Source organism: Ursus americanus, chromosome 2, assembly GCF_024610735.1.
Source record: "Ursus americanus isolate L20-20 chromosome 2, mUrsAme1.1.p, whole genome shotgun sequence".
NCBI classification, from domain to species: domain Eukaryota; kingdom Metazoa; phylum Chordata; class Mammalia; order Carnivora; family Ursidae; genus Ursus; species Ursus americanus.
Genome location: NC_142128.1, coordinates 76,488,204 through 76,511,233, shown reverse-complemented (window position 1 = coordinate 76,511,233; position 23,030 = coordinate 76,488,204). Strand labels below are relative to the sequence as shown.

At 49.9% G+C, this 23,030-nt stretch overlaps 1 protein-coding gene across 1 annotated transcript in view; it reads left to right on the top strand.

The window, feature by feature from the left end:
• Positions 1-23,030, top strand: part of KCNH1 (potassium voltage-gated channel subfamily H member 1) — a 337,006-nt gene that overhangs the window by 284,296 nt on the left and 29,680 nt on the right. The gene's annotated exons all lie outside the window — the stretch shown is intronic.

The window sequence follows — 23,030 nt, the reverse complement described above, 5'->3', positions numbered from 1 at the left end:
AGGAGACAGGCTTCAGAGGGATTTTGTTTTTAATTTGCCTTGCTGCTTTCTATCCCATGATGGTCTTTTGGACTATTTTGAATATTGAAGAGAGGCTGTAAATGCACTTGGCTTCTGCATGTTAGCAGTAGCTGGACTCCAAGGAAGGTTTGCCAAGTCATTTCCAAAGAATCAGACTGTCTCATGCCTTGATTAAAGGGAATTTATTTTGTTTGAGGATATAATTCCTTGTGTATCTAATGGTAAAACATCTAGACACATGTTTTTTGAGATTATCTATACCCCCCCTTGCCTCTTTGTCTAGAGTTGTATACATCCTTTGTACCATTTCCTCCTGGACAATGACAGGTTAACCCGAGGCCTTGCTTCTGTGTCCTGTGGGCCTCTTGAATAATGGAAGCTTCTATATGCACATTGGAACTGTCACATATTTAGCATGAAGGAGACCCTGTTGGGATCTGCTTTGGTCTTGCTGATCAAAGATAGGACTTCAGTATTGAAGCACATACTTCCCCCCACAACATACTTCGAAATATACATCTCTCTCTCCCTCCCTCCTTCTCTCTCTCTCTGTCCTGGTAGGCAGAATAGTTTCTTCTGAAGTATAAAGACTTGCAATAGAACATGAAAGACTTTGTGCTCTTCCTAATCATAAAAAGCATCAAGGCATAAATAATCATTCATCATCATTAACAATTGTTGATGTGTTTAACACATTGCCAAGTAGTGCCTCGGGCCAGACTGAATGTGGTGATAAACGGCCTCAGCCTCCTTGAGCTCATGTTGGTTCCTCACAGCATTTGTGGTGAAAAACATGGAAAGAGTTTCCATACCCATTCCTCTCTACTGAGGGCTGAGTAGGGATTTCTGGGTTGGAACTTGCTGAATGAATAGTGAGTGAGGAGTCTCAGCCGCTCCTGGGCGCTGTCCGTGGTGCTGAAACATCACTGACTCACCTTGTTTGAGGAGTCCGTGCACATGAGCAGCAGAAATTTTGTCAGATCCATCTGGTTAGTCACCTCATCATGCATCTAAAAGTGCTGTCCTTAAAAGGAGACAAATTCCAGGTGACTGGCTTGGATTAGAGGCACAGGCTGTGGTCACAGAAAAGTATGCCTTGTTGTGCTGCAAACTGGCCCAAGAGGACTTCAACCTGACCTTGGCCCTGTCAGGTTTGAGGAGTTGAGCCGGCCTGCCTGGGATGATTCACCACACACCAGCCCAAGCTTTCTGACACTTCAAGGTCCAGATGCCAACCTGGCAGGGTTCCCTCTGTCCTCTGCATGAATTATTATGGGCATCTGAAAGGGGCCTTTCTTGAGCTGTTAGCTGTAATTGGGTTCATGAGTAATCAGTTTGCTCCCAAGTCTCTCCATTCTTTTCTGCTTGCTTCTGGTGCAATTGTGCATGTGCAAATCACCAAAATGAGCCTTCCTTTCAGAAGGTGGGCAAGTGCTGCTGCCAGGCATGTCGGGAGCCGGTACCAGGATCCTATTTTTTTACTGCTATTTATAGCCTGCACTGGGAAAACTCTGGCTTGTGCATCGGAATGGATGGAAACAATCCACGTGAATTTTTGATATGTTACTTTGTTACTTCATTCCTTTGTCAACATTGGGAGCGTGAGAATGATTAAGAGGCAGTTTCTGTCCTCCAGAAGCTTGCAACCTAGAGAGGCAAACACATAACTACAATACAGTGCCACAAGTTCTGTGATTGTCCAGGGGTAGGGAAATAGTCACAGAAAAGGTGGCATTTGTACTGGATCTTGAAGGGTGAGTAGGAGCTCAGTGGACAGAAAGGGGGGTGATGGGCATTCCTAACAAAGAATACAGGCCCAGCAAGAATAAAAATATATGGATGTGCAAGGCCTGGCTGGGGAACAGTGAGCGGTGGTGTGGGACTCAGCACAGGGGGACTGGGAAGGAGAAAGGGCCAGAAAGCCATTTTGGGAAGGGCCTGCAAGGAGACCAAAAACTTTTGAATAAGGCAAATGCAGTCTTGGCTGCCATGCAGAAGTAAGCTTCCACAGTGGGTCATTAAGCAGCTGATGATCCTTGATGCTTCTCTGCAGATTTCCTCCATTCAAACTTCCTTTCGTTTAGGAGGTCTTCCCTGTTCACCCTCCCTTTTCTCCTCTCAGGCTGAGTTAAGTGACCCATGGACAAGGCCATCATTTAGCCATCGCACTGGGTTACATTGACTTTTCATGTGTCAAGCTTCCCTCACCAGACTGGAAGATTTCTCAGGTCAGGGGCTGGACCCGATTTGGTGTTCTTTGTCCAGCATCTAGGGTGGCGAGTAACATAGAGAGGATGCTCGGTTATTATATCTTAGATGAATGTGTAAAAAACTGAATGAATGCCCTAAAATTTCCTGTAAGATAGAGCCTAAGATTTACATTTAGGGATTCAAAAATACTTTCATAAGTAATTCAGACACTAAAATGTATCTGTGTGGTATGGCTTTGGGCTGTGAACAGTGGGAAGCCATTGGGAACAGACATTTCATGAAAGGGACTGTGAGCCAGGGAGGCCTTCGGGCAGTTCTAAGCTATAATCTGGCCTGCAGGAAAGGGTTAGTTGGGTGACAGTGACAGGCTGATGACTCCAATTAGCCCAGCCTTTATTATACAGCCCAACCTAGATGTCTCGGCTAATGTGGCTGTGGTGGCTCTCATTCTTGGGAAAGCAGACATTTTAATATGGAAAATTATTTTCCATCATTTCCTCATGACAGGAAAAGTCAGGGAGATGGAATGTTCTGTTCCACATGGCAGGCAGTAGATGTTTCAGTCCTGATGATTTTGCCTTAGAAAATGAGGACTATTAACTGAAGCATTTATTGGCATTTGCAGGCAGGACCCATCTCTCTGAACAGATGAGGAAGGACTGTGATGTTGGCCATGGGTGTCCTTAGTGAGTCAATACACTCACTGTGGGCCCCAGAAGGTAGCATGAGACCCTAAAGTCAAACCCTAACTCTGCCCTCCAGCACATGGCTGGAACTGGGTGGCAAAATACAAAGATTTTGAATGTCTGAGAATCCTGTTCACAAAGCCCATGCATTCTGCTGTATGGGAAAGATGCTTAGCCTTCACCCTGTTTCTTATCCATTTATAAGGAAAGTAGATGTTATGCCAAATGGACTTCCTTTTTCTGAATCCCAAGTCTCTCCGTATGTCCAACAGGAAAGCCATTTGATGAATATTTCTTTAAATCTCTGGATTGTTCCTTCATGATTGACAGCATCACAGAGAAAACTGAGCAGAGGCTTGGGATCAGATATCAGGTCCTAAGTCTACTGTGTGTTGGCCCAGTGGCTATTTAGCCATCACTACACATTGGAATCATTCAAGAAGCCTTAAAAATTCTCCACCCCAGAGATTCTAATTTAATTGGCCTACAGTGCAGCCTGAGGACTATGATTTGGGGTTCTAAGGTACAGCCCTGGTTGAGAGCTGCTATATTAAAAGAATCACCTTGGAAACGTCACCCAGCACCCCCCCCAAGTCTTATTTTTTCTTGCCTGTAAATTGGGATGTTAACATGAACCTCACAGAACTGTGAGGAGGAAATCAGATAAGGTCTGTTCAGTTTCTTATCACATTGCTGAAGATGGGATCAGGGATGGGCCATGTAAGCTAGTGACCTTGAGTCTCCTGCGTAAATGACACAGACCACACACTTTCCCGGCCTTGGTGGGGACTATGTGAGAGAGACTGTAGATGAATGTCTGGAGCACAGTGAGGAATGCTCAGCTCACTGCAGGGACAGACCACAGATCTTTCTTCCACATGGGGGTGTCCTGTGCTGCCCAATGACCAGACTTTGGCTCACAGGTATCCCCTTTGTTAACCTTCTGAGGACTGGACTTCTCCACTCCCATAGTTGGCTTGTTTGTCTCCTTTGTTCTAGAATTATTGATTTCTTGTTTTTTTTTTCTTTTCAATCTTAAAGAAATCTGGACCTGAAGGCAGAGAATGGAGGAAACAAAAATACCTTGCTTTTATTTTTCACTTCATTGCTCAGCACACTGGCTGACAGTCCCCAGACTGTCATCAGAAGGCCCCTTTGTCTTGATGAGGTCATCAAGTTACCAATTAGCTTTATTTTATTTTTTTAAAGGTTTTATTTATATGTTTGACAGAGAGAGCACAAGCAGGGGGAACGGCAGGCAGAAGGAGAGGAAGAAGCAGGCTCCCTGCTGTGCAGAGAGCCCAACACGGGGCTCGATCCCAGGACCCTGAGATCATGACCTGAGCCAAAGGCAGCCACTTAACCGACTAAGCCAGGCACCCACAATTAGCTTTATTTTGAAGGAAAGATTATGAGAGTTTCTTCTCAGTTTTTGCCTGGGGAGGGCTTCCTGGGGGCCAGGGTGGACCCTTCCCCCCTTCTTCTCCTACACCTCTGAGGAGTGGCTAGACCCATGAGAGAGGGCTCCTCTCCCTGGGAGGCCACAGTCACTCCTAAGGCAGAGATGCTCAACATTGACTATGACCATAAAAGAACACTTATCTGATGGCTGAAGGATGAAAGAGGCCTATATTTACTCTATATAACATAGTTCTAAAATTTTAAGTTTAAAAATATAAGGTTTTTTTTTCAGGCAAGAAAAGGATTTGACAGGTTTTCAGATACCCAGTATGGGTGGGGCAGATGGGCTTCCTGTCTGATCTGCCCTGCTTATTTAAGTACTTTGGTGAAACATCTCTACTGATTAATTTTCCCCTTAAAGTTACATGCCCTTCAGAAGTCTGTTTGTATCTCCATAAATCGGTGATGATTTTATCAGGTTATCTCCTCTGAGGCCTGTCAGCAACAGGAAGCACATTAACCCCAGCAAGGCAAGTGTGGGATTTTTCCAGAAATGCCTCAGTTCTCCTACACATATGGGGTTAAAGCAGTGAAATTTCTAGGAGGCTGTCTTTTGCTCGTTATGAAACTTGAATCTCTCTTCTTCCATCCCTTCCGGTTTAGATGACTATATTTTACTGGACTCAATTCTAGCGTATCTCAGAAACCCATAGAGAAGGACAAGCATTAATTCCATGAACTTATATTGAGTCCCTACACTGTGCCAGGCCAAGAGATGGAAGACGAATCAGAATCCAAGGAGCTCAGGTGGCTCAGGGAAGAGACGGATAGGTAAATTGTCTGTTACAGCTCCAAGGGGTCAGGGGGATGAGCACGGGCCGGAGACACACAGAGGCGGGGGTGGCGGAGTGCAGAATCCATCTGTGCTGTCAACGCCACCAGGCACTCTTCTGCTGTCCACTCCCTGGGGCACAGGAGGGCTGATCCTTTCTCAAGGAGCTCTGGCTTCCGTCTTTCCCTAGTTATTCAGTGTGCTGCTGCTACGGGGCCGGTATTGTTCTCAGCACTAACAATAGAGCGATTAACAAGATAGCCACAGTTTATCTGTGATGGCCAGAATAATGGGAGAGGTAGTCCCTCCTTGCAAAATGGGAGTATAAAATCGGAAACTGACTGTGTCTAAGCACGCATAGCTAAAGCCAAAGCAGCCCTTGGAGCCCCAGGCAAACTTTTGGGGATGAATCAATTGTCCTTTCTACCTGTAGAGCTTCATCTTTTGCAAGTGTCTTCCCATCCTCCCCTTTGAGCTCCACTTTAGACCCTGAGGCAACACAGCCTAGACCATTGTTCCTGTTCATATAGGGCAGGGAGGGGACTGCTTGGACCTGAAGCGCAGTCTCTTGGCCTTAGAGCAAATTTTCCTTTTTACGTCTTGGTGAAGTTCATGGTCTTTTGTGAGGCCCCAGCTTTGGGCCTTGGCCTCTTTACAGAGTCTGGGACTGGAACCCATTGGAACTTGCTCAGTGCTTAGTCATGGGTTGATGGGCATTGAGGGAGGTGTGAGGGTATGTGGGAGAGAGGCTCATTCTCAGTAGACATGAGTCAGTTTAGAAACATAAGGACAGAAAGCTGGGCCGGGGCTGTGGTCCCTTCCTGGAGCCCCAGGGAAAAGGACAGCTCAGATGTAGCAATTGGCTTCTGACAGCTTCCTTCTGCAGCTTCTGACATGTCTCAGAAAAGCAATGAGGAGCTGAGACAGAGTCTACTCTGTGCCTTGTTGCCTAGGAGCAATTATAGCCCTCCGTTGAGGGAGAATCTGAATTTTGTTTTAGCCAGCCACTTCTACGTGGTCTGCCATTAAGTCTTGGAGTCATATCAGGGATCTCATTATTCTAAATACAATACAAAAATACCTCAAGAGAAAAATGCATTTTATGATATCTAAAAATTTTATTAATCCAAACTACCAAGTGCTTATACAGCTAGTGGCAGCCTTTGTGAGCCAGAGCTCTTGCGCCGAAGACTTTTCATTAGAATTAAAAACCACTATGGTTATTAGATGGGGTTGGCCAAGAGCCAGGGCAGCAGGGCCTGGGTCATGCAGGTTAAATTTAGGTGCTTTTAGTCGCCAGAGCATCAGGCACCTGTTAGATGTGAAAATCCAGCACCAAGTGAAGAGGTCACAAGATACAGAGGAGAGAGCTCTGAACCGAAGCCAGAGGTCTGGCCTGGGTTCCTCACCTTGGCTCCCAGTGGCTCAGGGCTCCTATGCATGGCACTTCCCTCCTGCTCCCTGGGTCGTTGAGTTCTAGCTATAAAAAACAAGGAGACTGAATTTTGGGTCCTTTAGAGCCCTTCTAGCACCAAAGCTCCAGGAGATGCAGAAGGATGAAATGACATCCACTCACCCTCATATCATGACAGTAGTTTTGTTGACTCTGTTCTCTTCCTATCCTCCCCCTCCCCCACGCCCCAAGGAGGCCCAACTTTCTTGGACAACAGTGAGGAGCAGAGAGAACAATCTAAGCTGCTACAATTGCTCCTATCCCTGGTCAGGAGAGAAATCTGCCAACTTGTCCTGGGCCAGGATCCCTCCAGACAGGGGTTTGGCCAAAAATAACAGGTGAGACAATGTGGAGATAGCCCCATATGATTTATTATATGCCATTTTCAGCCAGAGTCTGTGAGAGAAACAATAGGTCTGTCTTGTTCCTAATTCTTTTGAGCATGCAGGTTCAAGTTAACCCATTTAGACATAATTAAAATTCTGTCCCGTATGACTTACCCTTTGTCTTTGGCACAGATCATTCCACATTCTTCCCCATACCGTCCCTATAACCAGACCTTGAGCGACTCTGCCTTATTTACCGTTTACTTTAGTTACATGTGGTTATTCTCACATCGATGGCATCGCCGTGAGATAGAGGCTTTGTGGCCCGGACCAAGCCAGTGCATTGTCGGTCTTCATGAACTTCTATTTGGTTAAACTCTCCTGTCTTCTTGTATCACTTCATTTTGTTGTTGTTGTTAAAAGGATGCAAAGAACTCCTCAACTCTCCCCGTCCACCCCTTACTTCCCATACACCTTTGTTTTCTTTTTCTCTCTCCGTAGGGTATGGCTGACCATACTAAAGATATTGCTCCTACAAATCCTGATGCTCTTTTTAGCTTCTATAAAGTGGTTTGTTCTTACTAATTCTGTCCACTTTGCAGTTTGCTTTTTACAAGTTCTCTTTGGCCATAACACTGCCCTTCCGCTGTGGGGGTGGGGGGAGTGGGTCCCCAGGGCAGTGCAGTAATGTAGCCCTTGTTTTCAGAGAGGTGGTGAAAATCTGCCTGCTCCCCCGTTTAAGAGGAACGGAGGTATACACAGACCCATACACACGCAGCCCTAGAAGGGAGAGGGAAGGGGGCTAATGTGTCAGATGTCGGGGTGGGTGTCTGACCTTTTTTTGTCTCTTTTAATCCTCATACCACCTTGTGAGGTGGTATGGACTGTTTTCCAAGTTTACAAACAGAGCAACATGCTCCAAGAGTTAAAAAAAAAATGTCTATTGAAAGTTAAAGTAAATTATTAATCCCATTCCACAAATTCAATTATACAAGAAAAATGGCCTTACTTTTTTATAAGTCAATTCAAATTTTGCTACATGCCCCCATGCTTACAAGTAACAGAACCTTCATCTCAGAAAATTTGGGTCTACTCCCCCCGTTTCTTAGGGGTTGATCCAAGTTCTGTCCAAAAACACTTCCTGTGATGATGGAAATATATTTGCACTGTCCCATACAGGAGCCCCTAGCCATATGTGACTTTGAGCATTTGAAATGTGGCTAATGAAATTGAGCTAGGGATTTTTAAATTTTGTTTAACTTAAATTAATTTAAATTTAAAGAGCCATATGTGGCTAATGTCTATAGTATTGGACGAACTTCCACGCTGCAAAAGCATTTAGTTGGTCTTGGTTGGGGACACATCCTGGGAATCATTTACCACATTGAGAACCCTGAGAATGGTTTTGTTCCCATCGCAATGTCCAAGTCATTGGTCCCCGCAGACTCCTGGGTCACCTCTATCCCTGACCCCATGTCTCTTTGGGACTGGCTTTCTCTTAGTCATCTCTTCACATTGCATTGGCTCTAGGGCTGCAGGGTTTAAGATGGAAGCCACTAGCCACAGGTACCTGTGAGCACTTGAATTATAGCTTGTGAGGATTGAGGTGTGCTGTAAGTATAAAACATACAATGGATCTTAAAGACTTTAGTATAAAAACAGAATATAGCATATCTCCTTATAGTGTTTTATGTTGATTACATGTTGAAATGCAAATGAATCCTGGACATATTGGGTTAAGTAAACATTATTAAAATTAAATTTCATCTATTTCTTTTTACTTTTTTTAAATGTAGCACCAGAAAAGGCACATGTGACTCACATTTGTGGCTTGCACTGCTTTTCTGTTGGACAGCACTGCTCAAGGGGGTCACTGTGCTTGCCTGAGGCCCCCATAGGGAGATATAAATCCATTTCCTGAGAGTCTGGCTTATCGGATGGGGGAAGTGTTAAGGGGTAACTGGAAATATGGAGGATGGGGTATTTCAGAATGTTACCACTTTACCACCCCAGCAATTGGGTTCTCCAAGGAAGAGGAAAGAGTTCCCAGGCTTTGGATCTAGGAACCAGGGACTGGGCCTCCTTACATGCTGAGGGTCTGCTCAAGAGCGAAGTGAGGCCCAGGGAAGGAGAGAAGAATCACCAATCAGCCTCCGCCTTAGGGTAGGACCTGACTCGTGGGTCAAAAGCTGGATCCCCAAAGGTTGAGGAGGAGTAGGGGCCATGCTGAGGTGCAGTCTGGAGACAAAAGTACATCTGTATCCTGATCCGTGGTGGCTTGACTGAGGGATCCTGTCACAGGATCTGCATGTCCCACTGGGGACACCAGCGGGTGCGTTCCATCCCCACATCAGGAATTGGATTCTTTCCATCACCCCAGACGCTAGTCAGGGCCTGGCCCTTCAGAATGTTTTGGGAAATGATTGTTTAATTAAAGTTAGGCAAATGAGGGCTGCTTTTTCTTCCCACAATGTGTCATTTCATGCCAGAGGCTCTCGGGGAGGCAAAGTGATTTTAGAAATGAATCAGAATATAGTCAAGTAGAAGATATAACTCAAGCAGAAGATGTAAACTCATCCGTTTTGTTGGTCAGTCAGCTGTGTGCCTAGCACCGACTCTTGGCAGAGCCCTAGTGATTGCCACAGCTGCAGTAGAGAGAACAGGAGTTCTCAGGGAGCCTGGTTGGAGATGGAAGGATATGCAACCAGGTCAACCTGGTCAACAAGCTCAGTGGACCATGTTGACAAGCAAAGATGAGCAAAGGAGGCCTCCAACGGGTTGGGGGAAGTAAAGTTTCATGGAAGTTAAAGTTCATAAATCACATTCCATTCCAAATGCCTGTAAAGGAGATCCCATTATTTGAAGAATCCTGCAGACAACCATTCTGCAAGGTAAATCCTTTAATAATAGCATATGATTATTGAGGGTTTTCAGAAAAGTCTGGATTTTTGTGTCCTATATCCCCTTAACACAAGACCCCCCTGACCACCCGAGTATTGCAAAGGGAACATCTTTGAACAGGGATGAGGCATGCTTAGAAAATGGGATAGCTGAAAATGGGTGTATAAATGTGCTGATTGCCTTCTCTGAGAGACCACTGCCACTCTTGCAGTCTCTGCTTCCCTTTGGAGCCCTGAGGCCAGGGCAGCAGGGCCCCTGGAGCTTGTCCTGAAGCTTCTGTTCTTCTGCCCAGCTGCTTTGGTCTCAGAGCCTATGCTGGGGCCAGAAAGATCCCACCGAGGATTCCTTCTGTCCCAGGCCCCCAAAAGGCTGTGTTGGTTCAGCTACGTACCTCGGGGACCCTCTCCCCTTCGGGTCATACAGAGAGTCACACAAGAGCTTGTTTTTATGATTATTGTTGCTAATGTTGGGTTAGAACCCCCACCCCCATTTTCTCAGCCCTGAAAAATCACAGCTACTCATGGCTGTCTGTAACAATTAGCTCTTGATAGGAAAATTATGCCCTAGTGATAATGGTGCAAAATCCTGGAGGTGGGGGGTGGGTATGAGCAAGATTAGTAACGCACAGTTGAACCAAACCAAACTAATCCCCTTAAGATTTATATTGTGTGTTGTGTAAATCTGGCTATTGACAGCTGAAGCTCAGCAAAAGAGAACTGGGCTCCTCGCCCCTCCCATCCTGTCCTCATCCTCATGCCGGGAGTGGCCAGAGGCACACACAGTGCCTGGGCATGAGTCACCCCGTGCAGGCAGCACAGCAGTTCTTCCAGAAATGGTCCCCAGGCCTGTCAGAGTGGGTGGAGGCCTGTCCTTGCCCCTAATGGGGAAGAGCTGGGGGTTTCTATTTCCAGAACCTTCCCTGAATCATCACCTATCTTTGCTGCTTCTGGCCTCCCCACGGAAGCAGATTCTTCATGGAGACTTGACCTGAAGACTTCTCTGAGGTCTGGCTGCCCCTATGCCCTCCCTCAAGGCCTCATACAGAGAGTCCGTGCCGGTCAGACATCGCCATGGATCATCCCTTTGGGAACCAGCCGTCTGTTCCAGAACATTCCAGGGGACTCCCCTCAGAGCAATGGCCAGGGGAAGGAGGGGTTACACATCAGCCTCACACAGGCACTGCATAAATCAGGTACCCGCGAGAGAGACAAAGGGCGTACAGAGGACGGTGGGCTGCACAAAAGACGAAGACAAAGAGGATATAGGGCGCACCCCTTTGAGGGCAGGGCTGGTGTCGGGGTCGTCTGCACCTCCTGTGCAGGGGCACAGTGCCTCGCACACAGGAGCCGGGGGCCATCCATGAGCGAATAAGGAGAGGGAGGAACTGAGACCATAATTCATGAATGGAGCCCTGGAATAAACGTGTCTGTTCTGTCTCCCTTACGCAAACTCACTGCCTGTATAATTGCATTTAGTCCTCAAAGGCCCATTTCACTGACAAGGACACTGAGTTCTGAGTTGAGCAATTTGCATCAAGTCACATGGTGAGTAAGCAGCAGAGGCCCCAGAGTCTAAGTAAAGGGAAAAAAACACAGGAAGAAAATATTTAACGAGCACAATCCCAGGCCAGGTCTTATTATAAACCCTTTCATAACATTGATATTTTATAAAGTTGGGCGAGGTGGATTTTACTCTGCTTATGGACAATTGTGGAAACTGAGATGCAGAAAGGTTAAGTGATGTGCCCTCAGCCATCAGCCACACACACAGCCACACACAGCCACACGCACGGCCACACACACAACCACACAGCCACACACAACCACACACATGGCCACACGCACGGCCACAGACACAGCCACACACAACCACACACAACCACACACACGACCACACACAGCCATTGGCCATTACACAGACTTGGAGTTACAGTCCCCTTGCAGCTCCACAGCCAGAGCTGTCTCCGTGCCCTCTGTGCCCCCCTCCCACACCTTAGACAACACAAGGCCTCTTTGTCACTTGCTTCTCACAGTGGTTGGTAGTTAGAGAAAAATATCTATATTCACACCCTTTTGGCTAGGACGGTCATGAGAACCTCCCCTCCTGAGTGGCAGGAGAATGTGTGAGCCCTTCTAGGCTGTGGAGACTCCCAGGACATGGTCTGGTTTGTGGGGGCTGAATTCCTGCTGGCTTCACTCAGCTGCCTTGGTCACAAATGAAATTAACCCCTGGGCGTCTGACCTCTGAATTGCCCATTTGTAGATGATCTTTAATACAGCACAAGCAGATGTATATTGGTTACTGCCTGTGTGCCTGGGCCTGGGCTGTACCCTGAAAATACAGACATGAATAAGGCAGGCCAGGGGGCAAAGCAGAAAAGTCCATGCGAGAAGGAAATATGAAACAAGTGCTAAGTTGAATCACCCATCATATGCCATGGGAACAGTTAGTTCGGCCGGGGAATACATGGGAAGGCTTCTTGCAGGAGGAGGCATTTGAGTGGGACTGTGAAGGACGAGGACTTCTCTGGGCAGCAAATTTGTATTAGGCGTTGCAGGCTGAGAAAAGAGAAAAGCTAATACTCCAGGTCTCTTCGTCCTTACAACCACTTTCCTAACCCCCCACACCAAAAACTCAGCACCAAAACCAAGCACAATTAGGGAGGCAAATCTCTTTCTTTATGGAGAGCAGGGGAAGGGACCACAGCTTGATACATATTTTACCGCCAGAGCCTAGAGACCTGACAATTAGAAGATGCTCATTTAATATTTATGGAAGAAAGGAAAGAGCAGACCATGCTCCTCAAAGCCAGAGCAGAAGGGCATCTTTAGTGCTGAATGCATTATTTGGACACTTGTGATCTCTTTGTGAGGTACTGGACACTCCCAATTGTGTCTGATCATTTTGCCATCTTTGCATTGGACTCAGAGCCTGGCTGGTGGCATGTTAAAACCTTGTTGCTGGCATGTAACTATATCTCATTTATTACCTTTATTTTCCTGTTCTCATTTTCTTGCTAATATTATCATTTATTTTGTTGGTGCTATGCATCTAAAAAACACATTTAATCTGTTGGTTTTTGAACTGAGGTGGAGAAATAATTTTGAAAGGTGAAAAAAATTAATTGACAAACACAGGAGCAAACCCAAACTAAAGGAATATTGCCCACATAACAGCATCCCATCCTGATGGAGAAGGTGGGGTGAGAAGGGTGCATAAATAGTTATCTGAACAGTTATCTGAATAGTTATCAGGGGAGCCAGGCAGAAGGGAAGGCCACTGCTTTGCTGCAGGATGGGAGGGAGGAGACAACCGTTCACAGCCTCTTCGAGCCACTGGCACTGGGCCTAGGGCTCACAGGCTCGAATCCCAGGGCTCCGTGAGGGTCCCAGGCGTTAAGTAGAAGCCAGAGCTTCAGGAAAGCCAAGACAAGTCTACTGCAAAGATGAAACTGCGTTGAGAACTGCAGCCGTTTTGGTGTCACCTCCTGCTTCCTTAAGCATTGCTTTTGGAGGAATGGACAGCCAAGCTGGCCAAGAGGAAAATCGGAATAAAATAGGTCCAGCATCAATGCTTCCCTTACGTACTGCAAAGGACAGACTCTGGGCCAAAGAGATCTGGAAATAGCAGTAAGACATATATATTCTCCCTCTTCTTCCTCCTCGTCCTCCCCCTCCTCCTCCTCCCCCTCCTCCTCCCTCTCCTCCTCCTCTTTCTCCCTCCTCCTCATCCCTCCTCCTCTCCCTCCTCCCCCTCCTCCTCCTCCCTCCTCCTCCTCCCTCCTCCTCCCCCTCCTTCCCCTCCTCCTTCCTCCTCTTCCTCCCTCCTCCTCCTCCCTCCTCCTCCTCCCTCCTCCTCCTACCCCCTCCTCCTTCCTCCTCCCTCCTCCTCCTCCCTCCTCCTCCTCCCTCCTCCTCCTTCCTCCTCCTCCTTCCTCCTCCTCCCTCCTCCCCCTACCTCCTCCTCCCTCCTCCTCCTCCCTCCTCCTCCTCCTCCCTCCTCCTACCTCCTCCTCCTACCTCCTCCTCCTCCTCCCTCCTCCTCCTACCTCCTCCTCCGTCCTCCTCTTCCTTCCTCTTTCCTTCTCCTCTTTTCTTTTTCCTTCCTTCCTTCTTTCTTTTCCTCTTCCTCTTCCCTCTCCTCCTCCTTCTCCTCCTCTTCCTCCTGTTGCTGTGAGGTTCCAGGCAGGCCTGGACTCTCTGTCCCCACTTTCTCTCTCAGCCCTTAGCCAGTCAATATATGCTTTCAAGTGTCAGGAAGCAGCCCCCAAGGAGGGGTTGATTTAATGTGAAAATTTCACGTGGGCTTAACGATGCTGGCCTTGGTTTTACATTTAGCTCATAGAAGTTCTATTTTTATCTGTGAGTTGTACTTTTTAAAAAAGATTTTATTTATTTATTTTAGAGAGAGAGAGCATGAGTGCAAGGGGCAAAGAGAATCTCACGTAGAGTCCACACTGACCATGGAGCCCGACCCAGGGCTCGATGTCACAACTCTTGAGATCATGACCTGAGCCGAAATCAGGAGTCAGATGCTTAACCAACTGTGCCAGCCGGGCGCCCCATGCGAGTTATACTTTTAAGGACAAGCAAATGTCGCTCATGATTGACAGAGCATGACTACATTTCCTTCATGGATCTTGGAGGCTTAGCATCACTGGTTTGAATGGTAGAGCTTTTTTGTGCCTGCTTCATGCTGGTCTGTGCTCTTGGCTAGACTTCATGGTGTTCCAGGGCTGAACTCGGAGTGGACTCCTGGCTCACTGGCTGGAGTGAGTACCACGGGCCGTGAATCCTGTCGGGACCCAAGGTGACCCCGAGAAGCTGCCCTTCTGTCCTGATGGACAACAACATATGTGGGGACGGCCCAGGGCCTTCCTCTGGAGAAACAACTGGCCCATTGTGGCCTTGGTCATGGGATCCTTCACAGTTGTTTATCCTTCCACTACCGTGTGCAGAGGTGTGGCATGAGCTCACACAGGCGAAGATCCTACCGGCCCAGATCCCAAGCTGGTGAGGGCCTCGGACGAGCACGTGACCCCGGAGCTTAAGGGAGCACCCTGCTGCGTACTGCTGGATGCTAAAGAGACATAACCAAGGGACACCCAGCGCCGGTGTGGGATGAAGACGAGATGCCATCTGAGCTGGGACCTGAAAGCGGAGTAGGGCTGGCTAGGCAAAGAGGAGGAGGCAAGGCCCCCTGGCCAGAGGAACAGCATGAAGGCATCTCAGAGGCTGCAGCATCTGGTGTGCTCAGGAAGCTCTAAGAAGAGCAGCTTAGAAAGGACTAGCCAGTTCTCCAGGTCCAGGACTACAGCTAATGTGCCCCTGTCAGGCCAAGTCCTGGGAACGGGAGTATAATTTGGGGACATGAAAGGGAACTAGGCCTGGGCCCCTGGAGAGGGTACCTCCACCAGCCCCCTGAAGCTCCCCAAGACTCTAAGACATTTACACACATCTTAGCAGGGCCCCGGTGTGATTGCCCAGAAAGTATGATTGCATTTGTGTCAGCCATAGTGTCTGGCCCCCTCCCTCTCCCCCATGGAGGAGGTGAGGCTGGGCAGCCCCAAAACCAGTGCTTAAGGCTAGCTTGGCTAAGAGTGGTGAGTTCCATGGGCCAGGAACTAGAACAGCCAAAACAAAGGGAGATTCTGGGACCAGAAAGGCAAACTGAGTCGAACCTCCACAGGACAGCTGAATGCGGGAGAGGCCAGATGGGTAGCCTGAGGCCAGTGTTTGGGGCCAGTACTTTAAAGGGAAGCAGGTTGGAATCACGGAGCAGAGAGCAGGAGCCTCATTACGCCGCCTGATTGGTGAGGATGGGCTGGCCTGGATCACAGGGATGGATCCAGAGGACACAACACTTCCCCTGTAAGCAGGTCTAGCTTATTGGTCACGTCTGTTGAGCTCCTTTATTTGAACACGGGATCACTGAGGGCAAGGTTGTGCAAAGCAGCAGGTGTGACAAAAGGACCCTGTATTTGAGGCGAGGCAGACCTGAGTATGAATCCCAGCCCTGCTACTTACTAGCCCTGTGGTGTTAGACAAATGACTTAACCTCTCTGAGCTTCATCTTCCTATTTTTAAAATGGGGATAAGGGCGTCTTTGCCACAGGGCGTTCGGAGGACTAATTGCCTTAGTGATTGTGCTGCGTAGATTCCATTGTGTCCTTGTGTGAGGCTTCTGCGGCACGTAGCCACCCACACAGGCAGGTCGCTCTCCGGCCCTGCGTGGGAGGGCTGCTGGGCTGGGGAGGGCCCAGCCACCTTGTCCGTACAGTGGTTCAATCCATCTATCTATCCATCAGCCATCAATCTGTCTGTCTATTTATCTATTTATCTAGCATCTATCTACCCATCTCTCCATCCATCCATCCGTCCATCCATCCATCCATCCATCCATCCATCCATCCATCCATCATCAGTGTGTCTATCCATCACTCATCCATCTATCCATCCATCTGTCCATCATCTGTCTATCTGTCCATCTATCTGTCCATCTATCCATCCATCATTACCAATCTCCCTACACTTCCATCCATCCATCCGCCTCTAGCTTTCTGTATATATATTTCTTAAGCTAATAGGACTATGGGTCTGACCCTTAGTTACTCAGCGGCATGACAGCACCGCCCGCACAAGGAGCCCGCCTCGCGTCTCTGTATTGATTTGCTCAGGCTGCCATGACAAAGTACCACAGCCAGGGTGACTTACGTAACAGAAACGTGTTGTCTCACGGTCTCGGAAGCTAGACGTCCGAGATGAAGGCATCGGCAGGGTTGCTTCCTTCTGAGGCTGTGAGGGAGAATCTGCTGCAGGCCTCTCTCCTGGTCCTGGTGCTTGGTGGGCTTCTTTGGTGTTCCTTGGCTTCTGCTGCATCGCCCTGATCTCTCCCTTCACCCTCATGTGGCATTCTCCCTGTGTGCGGATCCGTCTCTAGGTCCAGATGTCCCCTTTATATAAGGGCACCTGTCATATTGGGTTAGGGACCCACCCTACTCCCGCATGAGCTCATCTCAACTCATTACATCTGCTGCTATCCCGCTTCCAAGGAAGGCCACCTTCCGAGCTACGAAAGGGTAGGACTTCAGCAGATGAATTTTTGAATAATGGTCTCCCTCTCTCTTCTCCAGCTGCCAGTGCACTTGAGAGACGGCTGTGTAGGATCGTGGCCACAACAAGGTGGGGTTTGGGAGATTTGAGTCAAGTGAACTCCTGGAGTTTGAATCCACACCCTTGACTGGCCAGGACTTACCAAGTGAATGGGCCTTATCATTTTGAGTTACTTACTCCTTTCTTCCTCATGTAGAAAAGCATGAGAAGTGCCAGAGTATCTCTGGTCTGCACACCCCTGCCAGGCACTACTCCAGCCCCTGGCTGTGGGCCTCAAACACAAATTCCTCCTCCACCCTCGTCCTCCCTCCCGGGGAACCAAGAATCGTGCTGGTGGGAGGCGTTTGGAGACTAACAGAACCAGACAGAGACTTTCCGTTTTAGAATTGGGAATCTGAGCATTGCAATTAGACCAGAGGTTCTAATCTTGCAGGAAACTTTCACAGAGACTCACTTGACCCCATTCAAATCCCCCCTGATCTCAGCCTGTGTCTGAATGGGCAAGTGCCTGGGAGAATGGGCAGGCAGAATCCTTCCCCCTTGGTGGATCAGTCCCATTGCTCTGCCAGAGTGAAAGAGCTGAACATAGCCCGAGAGTGATCAGCAAACTTCAATGGTCAGTTCAGGGAGGCTGGGACTATTAGCTAAGCTGTTAATGAGCTGTAACTGTGTAAATGGGAGATGTGGTGATGGTCACTGTGTCATTCAGCCTCCAGGCATAGAAAGGGTATGTTCGACTTTGGAGCCTCCGGATTCCCAGACAGTGAGAATTTCCGAGTGGTCCTCACCCGGGATGGGTGCTCTGGACCGGACGCTGGAGACAGAGGCCTCTGGACGGTGGCTCGCAGCAGAGGCATGGCTCTGCAGCTCCTCTCTGCTCCGGGCTAAGCGCGGTCTCGGTGTCAGCTCTTGGAGCACGCAGCAGGCTGGACGCCTTCTCACGTCAGGGCCCATGCAGAGCTCGCCTCCGGGGCGCTGCGCTGGTTGCGGAGTCCCTTCCCTTGGAATCCATCCAGCCACCCCCACCCCCAGCTTCTTCCAACCCCACCCTCTTCTCAAGAGTCCCAGCTCTTTCCCCAAACGGCCGCAGTGAACCTTCGGGTCCTTCTATGGAGCAGTCGCCTGATTTTTCCAGGCTTGAGAATATCTGACTCTTAGACAACGATCTTTCTTTTTCCCAATGCCGGCTACCACCCATTGCACACATTTGATATAAATGATTCACTGAGGAGAAAAACAAAAACTTCCACCCAGGGGAGCAGGAAAAGGAGGGGAACAAGTGAGGGCACCCCAAGACACCTGCCTGCCAGCCTTGTGTGTCTTTCATGCGTGTGGGCAAGAATGTTGTGTTCGTTCATTCAGGAGACATTTGCTGGGCTCCTGCTGGGTGCCTAGCACTGCACTTTGCCCTGTGGGGGATGCTGAAATGAATCGGACATGAATCCCGCCCTGGGGGGCTAATGAATTTGGGGGGAAATTTAGATATTTACATAAAAGAGTAACATCGGGGTGGAAAGCATTGTTTATTATTAGAGCAGGATGGAGATCATGTTGAGTACCTCTGGCTGGGAGATTCAAGGAAGGCTTCCTGGAGGAAGTGGCATTGTTCAGGCCTTTGCCGAAGAGATGGGATTTGAATCAATGCAAACAGGCATGGGGGAAAGGCGAGCAGTCCAGTGTGAAGGCTGCACAAATGGCTGTGGAGTGGGGGTGGAAGTGGGGCATGATCCATTCAGAGTCCTTCTCTGTCCGGAGAGTAGGGCAGCGAAGGGCTCTCGCCAACACGCGGGATGCTGCAGGCACTGTGCTGTATTTAGTGTCTGTGCTACCTGCCACTGCGTGTGCTTACGTTCTGTGTCCAGCCTCATCACGTCCCTGCGTGGCACACCTGTATCACAGCTTGTGCACACTTCACAGCACACAGCAGGCCGGGAAGGGAGGCCTCGCTCGTGGTTCTGTGAAAACGGTCTCTTCCTGGATAGATTCATGTGCCATCTCCAGGGAGCACAGGGAAGGCCCCTTCTTTTAGAGGCTCTGTAGGGGAAGGGAATGGCCTGGCTGTACGAATTCCATCTTTGTGAGCTTGGAGGGGCTTTGTAGAAAGTGCCCCTGCAGACAGGCCCCATCTGGAGCCGGCGGCCCGCCCCTGGGCGGGGCAGTAAGCCTGCAACCTGACGAAGACAGTCTCTTCTCCTCCTGCGCGGCCAGCTGGTTTCCCGGCCGAACACTCACACCTCGACTCTGCGGCCAAGAACACGGATCAGGCAGCCACTTTATTGACCATATAAAAAACAGAGTGGGGGAGAAGAGCAGAGCCGGGCTTGGGTTTTACTGCCAGTAATTGCTTGTGCTGTCCCTGTCCTTGAACAGTTCTGGATGTAAATAGAGACTGGGTCAAGCCAGGGTAAATGCCTGCCTGCCTCATTACGGGCTGGCTCTCTGTGTGCCCGGCAGGGGCGAAGGCCTGGTACTTCTCAGTGCTGGGGGTATAGGGATAGACACCTCACTTCAGAGCTGGGGTAGGGGCCCGGCCCAGCCACTGATTACCGGGCAGCCCCTCCCACCCCTTCTGGGCATGGCTGTCCTTGCCCACACCTGCGAGACTCCTCTCGGACCTTGGGCAAGAAACAATGTATATGGAGAAGCAGCCTCAGTGCCTTCTTATGCCTGTCCCAGCACAGCGTCCCTGCCCCCCCACCCCAACACCTGTTTTCCTGGACTGAATTCCCAGGGAGACGGGAAAGTGCTTCCTTCAGCCCCATCCTGCTGTGTGGTGCCCGACATAACTTGGCTGCAGTAGATGTCCTTCCAATAGACGGTAGAGGGAGAAACTAGGAAACGCCAGCCCGGGACCTCCTGGGTGCCCAGACTCTCCCACTGAGCCCGTTTCCTCATCCATACAGTGGGAATCACAGCATTGGCCCGGGTGGTGGGGTGAAAAGGGGCCCCTGCGTTTAGTAAGAATTGCTAGTGCCTTTGTTGCCTGCCATCTACTTGTGAAGAGGCATGGTCTGAGCTCAGAAGAGCCACTGGTTCCCCACTCTGGCCGCCATCTCCTGGCTGGAAGGCCCAGAGGCCGCCCCTCCCCCTCTGCGGGCCTCAGTTTCTTCATCTGTAACATCGAGAAGTTGAACAAAGTGGTGTGTGAGGTCCTTTCCAGCCCTGACTGTGGTTCTAATGAAGTCATTAAGCACCTGTCACCCACATTCTGAGTCACCAGCCATGGTGCACATAATTCCAGAGAATGGCTAAAGCAAAGGTCATTTTTATTTGATTTGCAAATGCTTTGCTTATTTTGCGGTAGATCGGACTCTCCATGCTGCGTTTTGCTTCTGCAAATACAGCTGCTTGCGTCTCTTGCACCACAACGGTTGTGGATGGGGAAGGGGTGACGGCCGCCCTCAGGGGCGGCTCCTCCCCCCACACGGTCAGTCCTTCGGGCTAAAAGGACTGAGCGAGTCAGGAAGAGGCCCTCCCCGCCTCCTGGTGCCTTTGTGGAAGAGGGGAGATTTCAGGATGAATGAAAATAGCGACCGTGAGGAGTGGAATTAACTGGCAAAAGGACAGGATCTGGATCTGAATGTCCGTTATACCCCTTACCGCCCCACATCGGTATCCTGAGCTGTGCAATGGGGCCAGCGATGGTACCCGTCTCTGAGTTGTCGTGAGGATTAAATATACTACAATAAGGGAAGGGGGGCGGCCCATGACCTGGCTCTCAGGAACCATTCAGTAATGCTGCTGCCGATCAGGATTACGGTGGGCGGAGCGTGGTTTTGCGGTCACATGGCGCAGGCGCAGATGGGGATTGAACTGGGAGGCCCAGGCACCGGGCAGAGACGCAGTATGACCTGGGAGGGAGAAAGGAAGGAGGGAGGGATGGCTGACCATAATCGGTGAGTGTGGGCCAAGAGGAGGACCCTGGCTCAGAACTATGGGCGAGCGGAATCCCAGGGGGAGGATGCCCAGGAAGGGGAGAGGCCTCGGAGAGCTGTGTCTGCGCACTTGCCTCCTGAGCAGTCATGGCAGCAACAGCCTGTTGCTGTTGTTGTGGAAATTGCAGGCAAATGGGGTCCGTGTCTGGGCCAGTCAGGGTCCCCCAGGAACCCCACTGGCCTAAGTGGGCCTAGAATTCGGCTGTGCAGCCCCAGGACTGTGTCCCTGCTGCTCTGACGATGATACTTGGCTAGCCAGAAATCACACACCTCAGGAAGATATTTTCTCTGTCTGGCCGAAGACCCCCATGCACTTCCTGAGGTGAAGGTTAAGCCCCCAGGGAGAGAGACCGGAGAGGCCTGTAATTCTTCCCCTCCAGGCTCATGGGCTCCTCGGGTGCAAGCTGCAGGAGAGCTCAGATCGGAAGGCTTAGAAGAAAGTGTGTTTCCACCAAGGGCCTGAGCTGACGGTTCTTTCCCCTGGAAAGGCTGACAGGCCTTGCCTCATTCAGTACTTCTCAGCAGGCCCCCTCTCCTCGTCCCCCCTCCACCCCCAGCCCCGGCCTGGCAGGGAGGCTGTAGAGGGGAGAGGTGATGCAGTCCGTGGCTTTCTCCAACATTCTCAATGCCAGCGACGTGAACTCCCATCTCCGGAGCTCATGCTGCCCTACCTCGCTGCCTTCCCACTTCCCTCCCACCTGCCTGGGAATACTCAGCCCAAACCCCTGCTGACCCACTTACAACCCCACACACTCCTGCTGACCAGAGAGGGAAGGAGAGAGCTTGCGCTTGCAGCCTGGCAGGAGGAAGGCTTCTGGATGAGTCATTTGCTGTCCTTGACTTTGCAGATTGTGTACAGGAAGAACAGGCAGTGACCAGCTGCTCTCCGTGTGTACGAAGGAGTGAACAAGTGGAGCTGCATTTACATAGAAGTAGACGCAACTCTGTGCGTGCGTGTGTGTGTGTGTGTGTGTGTGTGTGTGTGTAACACTGACCATCAGATGATTAAACGCAGAACTGACTCTCTGGACCTTCTAGAAAGAGAATAGCATTTGGCTCTGGAAGAGCCAGGGACCTTGCCTCTCCCGCCTATCTCCTTGTCTATACAAAATAAGCATACTTGCCCCACATATGCTGCAGGGCTGCTGGGATCCCAGAGGAGAGAGCATGTGTGCCAGCTTTCTGTCAACCAGAGACAGAACACATATCAGCTGTCATATTAATAATGCCGGCATAATGGCAGCTTGCACTGGAAATGGCTTAGAAGGTCACTGGCCTGAAGACAGAGGACTGGACCAGGTGACCTCCTGAGGTCCCCCTGATTCTAACATCACTCTCTGCCTCCCTCTGCCTTTGTTATCAGAGGAGCCAGGGATGCTGGGAAACAAAGGAGGAGAAATGGGAGTCAGTCTGGCGGAAAGGGCCTGAGGTCTCTAATCTTTGAGGCTTAGAGATTGTTATTGGAAATGGGATCAAAACCTAAACATGAAATGGCCAGGGCATCAAGAGTCCTCCTATGGAGACATTAGGCATTGTGCGGCTCCTCGGCCCCTCCCTTCCCTTGGGTTCCCCAGTAGGAGGCAGGAAGGGCCCCAGCCATTGAGACATGTTCTCAGGTGGCACTAGAAGCTTCCCCCCACCCTTGACCCCGGGGAGATTGCATTGTGGTGTCTGCCCTGCCCTGGCCCGAGTGCCTCTCCGTGACTAGGCGTCGCTTCCTTGAGCTGACAGCTGGGCTCCCATGATTGGCAGTGTTGGTGATCACGGAGTCATGGGCCTCATCCGTCACAGGGCCATCTGCCGACGGGGTGCACTCTGCACTTGAACCCCGGGCCACCAGCTCTGCACACGGGCCTGGATCCCTGTTGTTCATCTCAGCTGCTGGCCTCTGCCCTCCTGCTTGGAGGCAACCGAAGAAACTCTGGGCACAAGCCCAAGGTCGCAGGTGTAGCCTAAGAATGGACCGTGATATTTCGTTATATTTCAAAACCAGGTGTTTAGTGAGCACGGGCTCTGTGTCCTGCCTTGCGCCCCACACAAAAGTGTGAGGCCTGGTCTCTGTGCTTGGAGATCTCGCAGGAGGATAGGAAGGCAGCATTTGTTCCTGTCTTTCGTAGAAGCTTCAGTGAAGGAAAATGTAACGATGTGGTCC